Below are 9,433 nucleotides of genomic sequence, written 5' to 3'. Positions count from 1 at the left end.
TTTTTAACCCATACGATTATGATCATGGCAATAAGGTTTCTAAAACAGTAGGCATTCTTCCAAAGCCAGACACTGTACTATGTTCCTCGCCCTAACCTAGTCACTCAGTATTATTCACTCATTTATCTATGTCTTGTCTATTTATGTCTTAAAGGTTACAAGACGTACATTAGTCAATACAATTGGTGCTTAAAATGTTAAGGATCTCTTGTGAAACACGGGTATTAATAAAAAAATTTATTATGTAAAATAAATAAAAAAGGCCCAAGGGCCATGAAGTAACAAGAATGCAAGGCCGGCACAAGCTGGCGTAAGTAGAGAAGACGGAAGATTCTTCATATTAAAAGACCCTGCTTCTCCAAGATGGCAGTCACACCCTGCTTGCCCTGGACAATCACCATATGGAGGACTGTTTACTGTGAAGGGAAGTCCACAAATGCAATGCCAGCATGAGTCAGTCTTGAAGGGTAAACGATGATGGCACCCTCACAGTAACACAAAAGCCGAGCAAGCCCAGTGAGGAAGACCTGTTGATGGGAAGGAGGAGAATCATTAGTCACAACAAAATCCACATAGAAACAAAGGAGAGAAAAAAAATAAAGTGGATGTCTCCTTTTTGTATAGACATAATAAATATTGCCATTTGGCTATGTATTTATATGATATATAATAGAATACAGCATAAAACAAAATAAGAAGGGTGATAGGAGAAGAAAAGATTAGTGTTCAGTGAGAATCCACAAGGTCTTCTCTGAATACTCTATTTTCTTCAAGGCTGTGGGTCCCTACAATTGCACCAGAGGTGGTACACACCCCTATTATTATTTAAACAGGTGAGTACACACACGGTGTTAGCAAACTTAGCCTCCAAACACACACACACACATGGTATCAGCAAACTTAGCCTCCAAATACACACATGGTATCATCAAGCTTAGCCTCTAAACACACACACACACATGGTATCAGCAAACTTAGCCTCCAAACACACACACACACATGGTATCAGCAAGCTTAGCCTCCAAATACACACATGGTATCATCAAGCTTAGCCTCTAAACACACACACACACACATAAACGGTATCAGCAAGCTTAGCCTCCAAACACACACACACACACACACACACATACATGGTATCAGCAAGCTTAGCCTCCAAACACACACACACACACACACACATACATGGTATCAGCAAGCTTAGCCTCCAAACACACACACACATGGTATCAGCAAGCTTAGCCTCCAAATACACACATGGTATCATCAAGCTTAGCCTCTAAACACACACACACACATGGTATCAGCAAGCTTAGCCTCTAAACACACACACACACATGGTATCAGCAAGCTTAGCCTCTAAACACACACACATACATGGTATCAGCAAGCTTAGCCTCCAAACACACACACACATGGTATCAGCAAGCTTAGCCTCCAAATACACACATGGTATCATCAAGCTTAGCCTCTAAACACACACACACACATGGTATCAGCAAGCTTAGCCTCCAAACACACACACACATATGGTATCAGCAAACTTAGCCTCCAAATACACACATGGTATCATCAAGCTTAGCCTCTAAACACACACACACACATGGTATCAGCAAGCTTAGCCTCCAAACACACACACACACATGGTATCAGCAAGCTTAGCCTCCAAACACACACACACACACACATGGTATCAGCAAGCTTAGCCTCCAAACACACACACACACATGGTATCAGCAAGCTTAGCCTCCAAACACACACACACAGAAAATGGGGACATTGAAACAGTTGATAAACTTGATTTCAAGAGAGAGAGGTCACTATGGGGAACTTCAAATTTTTTTTAATAAGTAATTAGGCAGACTTATTGTTGCTAGACAGGGAAGTAAATTAAATGTATGCCAAATTTTGCAAAATATACAATGAAGGCACACAAACATTCATACCAAAACAGAGATGCAGGGCCAGAAAACAGGATTGGTTCAACAGAAATTGAGAGAGGGCCTCAGACCAAAAGACACAAAAATGGAATGAAAGACATTGAAAAACTACAAGCAGATGTCAACAAAGTTTTCGATTGGGCAGCAGAAAATAACATGATGTTTAACAGTGATAAATTTCAGGTACTCAGGTACGGCAAAAATGAGGATCTGAAACATAATACAGGGTGCAAAACACAATCGAATCTTCCCATAGTAGAAAAACAGCATGTCAAGGATTTGGGAATAATGATGTCCGACGATCTAACGTTTAGGGAGCATAACCAAGCAAATAATGCGTCGGCCAGAAAAATGATCGGATGGATTATGAGACTTTCAAATCCAGGGATCCCATCACAATGGTTGTACTCTTCAAGTCACTTATGTTGTCCTGTCTCGAGTACTGCTCAGTATTCACTTTCCCCTTCAGAGCACGGTTGCACGGTTGTTCCTGCCGGAACAACCGTGGACATCTTCAGGAGAAAACTGGACTGTTTTCTAAGAGAAGTTCCGGATCAGCCGGGATGTTGTGGGTATGTGGCCCTGCGGGCCGCTCCAAGCAACAGCCTGGTGGACCAAACTCTCACAAGTCGAGCCTGGCCTCGGGCCGGGCTTGGGGGGTAGAAGAGCAGAACCCCATCAAGCAGGTATCAAAATAGAAAGAAGCCAAACCCCCAATCATACCAGCGATACAAAGATGCGAGAAACAACTATACAGCAGTAAGGGAAGAGGCAGAAAGAAATTTTTAAAAAGGGATAATGGATAAATGTAAAACAGAACTGGGCCTATTCTAGAAATTCATAAACAACAAATTGCAGGTAAAGGATAATATCCAGAGGTTGAAAATAGGAAACAGATTCACAGAAAATGATAATGCAATGTCTGAAACATTAAACCAAAAGTTCCAAAGTGTGTTTATACAAAATGAAATCTTAAGAGAACCAGACACAATAAGAATTTCTGAGAACATCATAGAGCGTATAGAGGTGTCTAGAGATGAAGTGGAAAATATGCTAAAGTAGCTAAGTAAGAACAAAGCAGTTGGTCCAGATGGAGTTTCACCATGGGTTCTGAGAGAATGTGCATCTGAGCTCAGCCTTCCACTTCACCTGATCTTTCAGGCATCCCTGTGTACAGGAGTCATAGCAAACATGTGGAAAAAGGCTAACATAGTTCCAATCTACAAAAGTGGCAACAGGGAAGACCCCACCTCTCTCAGTTATAGACCTGAATCATTGACAAGTGTAACAGTGAAAGGATTGAAAACAAAAAAAAAAATAATAAAAACTAAATGGGTAGAACACCTTGAGAGAAATTATATAATATCACACAGACAGTATTGTTTTCGATCTGGAAGATCCTGTGTATCGAATTTACTCAGTTTCTATGATTGAGCCACAGAGATTTTAAAGGAAAAAGGTAGTTGGGTCGACTGCATCTATCTAGACATAAAAAAGGCTTTCGACAGAGTTCCACATAAGAGGTTGTTCTGGAAACTAGAAAATTTTGGATGGGTGACAGGTAAGCTTCTAACATGGATGAAAAATTTTCTGACTGATAGAAAAATGAGGGCAGTAATCAGAGGCAATCGGACTGGAGAAGTGTCACAAGTGGAGTACCACAGTACATGCACCAGAAATGTTCATTGTCTACATAAATGATCTACCAGTTGGAATACAGAATTATATAAACATGTTTGCTGATGATGCTAAGATAATGGGATGGATAAGAAATTTAGATGATTGTCATGCCCTTCAAGAAGACCTGGACAAAATAAGTATATGGAGCACCACTTGGCAAATGAAATTTAATGTGAATAAATGCCATGTTATGGAATGTGGAATAGAACATAGATCCCACACAACCTACAAATTATGTGAGAAATCTTTATATAATTCTGATAAAAGAAAGAGGTCTAGGGTTGATTCTAGATAGAAAACTATCACTTGAGGCCCACATAAAGAACGTTGTGTGAGGAGCCTATGCCACGCTTTCTAACTTCAGAATTTTGTTTAAATACATGGATGGCGAAATACTAAAGAAATTGTTCACGAGTTTTGCTCGGCCAAGGCTAGAATATGCAGCGGTTGTGTGGTGCCCATATCTTAAGAAGCACATCAACAAACTGGAAAAGGTGCAAAGACATGCTACTAAGTGGCTCCCAGAACTAAAGGGCAAGAGCTATGTGGAGAGGTCAGAGGCATTAAATATGCCAAAACTAGAAGACAACAAAAAGAGGTGATAAAATCACTATGTACAAAATAGTAACAGGAATTGATAAAATCAATAGGGAAGATTTCCCGAGACCTGGAACTTCAAGAACAAAAGGTCATAGATTTAAACTAACTAAACAAAGATGCCAAAGAAATATAAAAAAATTTCCTTTCGCATACAGAGTGGTACACAGTTGGAACAAGTTAAGTGAGAAGGTGGTGGCGGCCAAGACCATCAGTAGTTTCAAAGCATTATGTGACAAAGAATGCTGGGTAGACGGGACACCACGAGCGTAGCTCTAATCCTGTAACTACACTTAGGTAACTACATTTGGTGTCAGCAAGCTTACCGTCGAAACACAGACAAACAGCCTGCCTATTATTCAAGGCCTTCTCTGAGTACTCTCTATTTTCTTCTCTGAGGCTATGGGTCCCTAATCTTGCACCAGAGGTGGTACAACTTTTAAGTTTTTAACTACTGCACTGAGCACCTGATTTTGGCAAAGACTTCTTAGTGCAATTGTCAAGGACATAGTTCTGGTATTTTTTTGTTTATAAATATTCAGGTATAGTTAATGTCAAAATGTTTCAAAACTCAACAATTTATATTTCAAAACAAAAAAAGTAATGAAAACATTACAAAACATTAAAATATAGCCTAATTAATTAATTAATAAAATAGCACAACTCTCAGAATGTCTAAAGGTGCTTTGAGCAATGAAGTAGTTAATTTTATATATATAATATTATATATATAATATTATATATATAATATATATTTACCTGTGACTACTGCTTAGCAAAAATTTGATCTCTGTGAAAATTGGTCTCGTCATTGCTAGGAGATATTTTAAGACCATGATTTGCTGTGGATGGCACTGTAGTCTTCAAGTCATCAATCTAAAAATAGAGGTAATCTTTTAAAATGTAAATTTTGTATAAAAAAAAATGCAAAAATAAATTGCAAGAATAATATGAAGTTATTATACAATTTTTTTTTAATTATTTAAATATTTGTGAGACATTATTAAGAAATGTATGAAGTACAGATTCTCTAAGACCTGATATGTATCTGCTTATGTTCCACCACATTACATTCAGGGCTGAAGAGAAAACACAGCCAGTAAGGTAATGATCACTTAGGATGGACTGGGATGCTACATGTAGGTTGGGGCTAAGCTGCGTGAGGCTAGGATGCCCAGCCTGCCTTGTCTAGGCTGGGCTGGGCTAGGCAACACTAGGAAGGAGTCAACAAATCTCTGGAGTGCCTTACTTTTCCTGATATCCTTAAAAAAGCAAGAATGATGCCATTTTATAAAGGAGGCGAGACAGCAGAAATAAACAATTAGAGAAAAATATCAAATCTACTTATACTTTCAAAAATATTTGATTTTTTTTTTTACAAACATCTCTTCCTATTTTGTAAAATTCAACATGAATACAAACACACACACACATCCCTAGGAAGCAGCCCATAGCAGCTGTCTAACTCCCAGGTACTTATTTACTGTTAGGTGAACCAGATATAGAGAATAACCACAAAATCTTGTAAAGCTACTAGTACACGCAGCATTTCAGGCAGGATATATAATATTAATATATATATATATATATATATATATATATATATATATATATATATATATATATATATATATATATATATATATATATATATATATAACTGAAAACTCACACCCCAGAAGTGACTCGAACCCATATGCTATGCCCAAGATTACCATCCGAGTGCCAGCGGGGAAGTGGGTCAAATAGCCTCGGCTATCACTTCCTTATGTCTGGTCGTGATGGTCAAGCGGATTAAGGCGTCCCTGTACATACCAGTTGCGTTGCTCCTGGCAGTATTGGGTTCGAGTCACTTCTGGGGTGTGAGTTTTCAGTTGCATATTGTCCTGGGGACCATTCAGGCTTGTTCGCATTTGTGTTCCTCACGTGTTGCCCCAAAAATGAGGTGATTTGATAAAATGCTATGCCCAAGATTACCATCTGAGTGCCAGCGGGGAAGTGGGTCAAATAGCCTCGGCTATCACTTCCTTATGTCTGGTCGTGATGGTCAAGCGGATTAAGGCGTCCCTGTACATACCAGTTGCGTTGCTCCTGGCAGTATGGGTTCGAGTCACTTCTGGGGTGTGAGTTTTCAGTTGCATATTGTCCTGGGGACCATTCAGGCTTGTTCGCATATATATATATATATATATATATATATATATATATATATATATATATATATATATATATATATATATATATATATATATATATATATATTATATATATATATATATATATATATATATATATATATTATATATATATATATATATATATATATATATATATATTATATATATATATATATATATATGAGTGTCAGACGATGGAGGAATGATTTTTTTTTATTTAATTTATATAAAAAATTATTCCTTCTGAAGATGTATTAATATATGAAAGTACTTAAGGAAATTCCTGTTTCAATTCTTCCTCCGTGGTCTGACACTGTCACATTTTTCATCAAGTGTTAATTTTTGTGATTTACACACACGTGGCATGTTTACACACACATTATTTATATTATATATATATATATATATATATATATATATATATATATATATATATATATATATATATATATATATATGTCGTACCTAGTAGCCAGAACTCACTTCTCAGCCTACTATGCAAGGCCCGATTTGCCTAATAAGCCAAGTTTTCATGAATTAATGTTTTTTCGTCTACCTAACCTACCTAACCTAACCTAACCTAGCTTTTTCTGGCTACCTAACCTAACCTTACCTATATATATAGGTTAGGTTAGGTTAGGTAGGGTTGGTTAGGTTTGGTCATATATCTACGTTAATTTTAACTCCAATAAAAGAAAATTGACCTCATACATAGTGAAAAGGGTAGCTTTATCATTTCATGAGAAAAAATTTTTAGTAAATATATTAATTCAGGAAAACTTGGCTTATTAGGCAAATCGGGCCTTGAATAGTAGGCTGAGAAGTGAGTTCTGGCTACTAGGTACGACATATATATATATATATATATATATATATATATGTCGTACCTAATAGCCAGAACGCAGTTCTCTGCCTACTATGCAAGGCAGGATTTGCCTAATAAGCCAAGTTTTCATGAATTAATTGTTTTTCGACTACCTAACCTACCTAACCAAACGTAACCTAACTTTTTCAGCTACCTAACCTAACCTAACCTAAAAAGATAGGTTAGGTTAGGTTAGGTTAGGTAGGGTTGGTTAGGTTTGGTCATATATCTACGTTAATTTTAACTCCAATAAAAAAATATTGACCTCATACATAATGAAATGGGTAGCTTTATCATCTCATAAGAAAAAAAATTGAGAAAATATAATAATTCAGGAAAACTTGGCTTATTAGGCAAATCAGGCCTTGCATAGTAGGCCGAGAAGTGCGTTCTGGCTACTAGGTACGACATATATATATATATATATATATATATATATATATATATATATATATATATATATATATATATATATATATATATATATATATATATATATATATATATATGGAACCCTCAACCCTATAAGTGGAGGGTTCCTACAAACTCAACCAGAGGTGGTACCCTCTATATATTAATAAAAAGGCAAGGCTATGCTAAATCTAGGCAGGGATTGGCTTGGCTAAGCTGGTCAGGGCTTGGCTAGGGTAGGAAGGACTGGTCATGTTTAAAAGCAAGGCAGGGTTAGGCTAGGCAAGACTAGGTAAGGGTATACTGGGATAGGCTTGGCTACGGTAGGCTAGGAAGAGGTAAACTAGGATAAGCAAGGCTGTGCAAGCACTATGCACAGCTAGAATGAACTATGCTAAGATGGTTTAAGCTGGGCTAGGTTAGGATAAGCTGAGTCATGCAGGGCCCCGATTGACCAGTGGAGTCTAATAGTCTAACCTTCTAGCTAGTTTGCTGACCTAAGAGTGTAAATGCCTAGCCCCTAACCTGAGATATATACAAAAGTTGTTACATTCTTGTACAGCCACTAGTACGAGTAGCGTTTCGGGCAGGTCCCTGGAATACGATCCCCGCCGCGAGGAATCGTTTTTTCATCCAAGTACACATTTTACTGTTGCGTTAAACAGAGGCTACAGTTAAGGAATTGCGCCCAGTAAATCCTCCCCGGCCAGGATACGAACCCATGACATGCGCTCGCGGAACGCCAGGCGAGTGTCCTACCACTACACCACCTGCTGCAATATTATTATAAAAGAAATATTACTTATTATAATCGTAAATACTAAATACCTGTTGTGTTGATTTAGGGGCGACGACGATCGTGGGATCGGATGCGAGCCACAGGTGGCCTACACCATGCTTTCTAAGGCGTCCCTCTCATAACAAAAACAAATCCGTGCATTCATACACAAACAGAGATCCCGTGGTTATGCGAATACTTGCAATTCTTTTACTTAAAATAATAACAATTAGATTAATAATAATTAACATAATTTTGACTCAAGGTTCATAAAAATCATTAATACTATTTTAAAAGAAGATTTATAAGACATCTAAAAACAGATATACAGACTTTGTGTGATATTTATTTCAACATTATATATTAATAGAATGTTGTAACTATTATTTTTAAATATTAGGTAGTTTCCAGCTACGTATATCGCATATAAACGTTGCAAAAAGATTTTAGACTGAATTAACACATTACACATTTATGGAGTAATTAACAACAAAACAATCTTTATTTTCATTGCAGAACATATATCAGAGCATACTAGTGACTCATACATTTAAAATAGTGTGATTTTTAAACAATTCGGTTGTAAACCCGCAGAACCGCCTACCCGCCAAAGACGTAACATAAGAAATGGTATATAATTCATTATTTTAAATTACATATATAATCATTAATAATTTTCGGCAGCTATCGAGGTTCTCCATAGGTAAATTCCTGTACTCTAACAAGATGCTACTTGCTGTTTAGCTGTTTAAATTCTTGGAAAATTGTAATGACCAGCGACATAAAATATAACAATGAAATAGTAGCTGGTAACTGTAGGTGAACGAAAAATTAAATTCCAAATTGATTAGATGTTTTTCTAAATATAAAGATCGACCTGAAGGAATTTTATGAATTATGGACTAATTAAACAAAAAAATAGGTAATTTTACTTGAAGAACAGATACCAGAGAATAGTTAGTGAGTACATTTATATTGTATAATG

General features: G+C 36.7%; 1 long non-coding RNA gene across 1 annotated transcript; it reads right to left on the bottom strand.

The window, feature by feature from the left end:
• Positions 1-222: 222 nt before the first annotated feature.
• LOC138365132 (uncharacterized) lies at positions 223-8,626 on the bottom strand. The gene is made up of 3 exons (XR_011228676.1): positions 8,499-8,626; positions 4,977-5,093; positions 223-527 (listed from the first exon to the last, which is right to left on the bottom strand). It is a non-coding gene; the product is annotated as an uncharacterized lncRNA (long non-coding RNA).
• Positions 8,627-9,433: the final 807 nt, after the last annotated feature.

This window comes from Procambarus clarkii, chromosome 15 (genome assembly GCF_040958095.1).
Source record: "Procambarus clarkii isolate CNS0578487 chromosome 15, FALCON_Pclarkii_2.0, whole genome shotgun sequence".
NCBI classification, from domain to species: domain Eukaryota; kingdom Metazoa; phylum Arthropoda; class Malacostraca; order Decapoda; family Cambaridae; genus Procambarus; species Procambarus clarkii.
Note: the sequence above shows the minus strand (reverse complement) of the source record. Positions and strands in the feature narration are given on the sequence as shown.